The following is a 947-nucleotide window of genomic DNA, read 5'->3' as shown; positions in this document are numbered from 1 at the left end:
ATTGTGTGTGATTTCTAACTGAATAATAAGAGTTTATACTATACTTGTTTGACATACTATTAGTGGATCCTCTAACCTTGACATTTGTTATTATCATTGTTTAATCCTTACGTTAATCTTCCATCTTAAAGTTTTCATCAACTTCTTCTTCTTTTTCTTCTTCATTATTATTATTATTATTATTACTACTACTACTACTACTACTAGTACTACAACAACAACTACTACTATTATTGTTATTGTTATTATTGTTGTTGTATTATTGTTATCTATAATTTATATAATTAACCTTCCTGTGGTTCAACCCCGATCTTGCCGGGTTATTTATTACTTCGACACTCCTGTACTTACGAGAAGATATCAATTTTTTGATCTTGTCAAAAACCTTCCTCATAGTTTATCATTTTCGAGCCCTAATAGTATTAGAGAATTTCATAACAAAACTATCTAGTTTTTTGTCTACTATTTCTTTAACATGATTTTCTTTACATAATATTATAAGTCAAAATCCCTACCTTCATAGAAGGCCCTGTCATGCCCATTTATCAAGTTATCCTTTTCCAATTATTTTATGTTGTTCACCTCATTTATATATACATACCCTATAAGCCAGTTGCAAATCTTAAGCATGTCTACACAACAAGGTTCCTTCTCAACCTTACACCAAACTTTACACCAAACTATGCTTCCACTCACATAAGAAGCACATAATTGTTCAACTTAATTAACACTCCATTTTAGACTATAAATTATCTTTTTACATAACTTTAAGTTCTTTACATTATAATTTCAAGCAAAAAAATTATCCCTGTATTATTGAGTATTGGCTGGCCTTAAGGTCATGAATTTCTCTTTTATTTTTCTTTATTTTTCTTTTATATTTCTTTAATTTATGCATTTTATTGTTAACTTGAAATATTTATTCAATTTAATTTTCATCATCTAAC

Source organism: Populus euphratica, unplaced genomic scaffold, assembly GCF_000495115.2.
Source record: "Populus euphratica unplaced genomic scaffold, PopEup_1.0 scaffold559.1, whole genome shotgun sequence".
Classification (NCBI taxonomy): Eukaryota; Viridiplantae; Streptophyta; class Magnoliopsida; order Malpighiales; family Salicaceae; genus Populus; species Populus euphratica.
The sequence above is the reverse complement of the archived record's forward strand: the minus strand, read 5'-3'. Positions refer to the sequence as shown.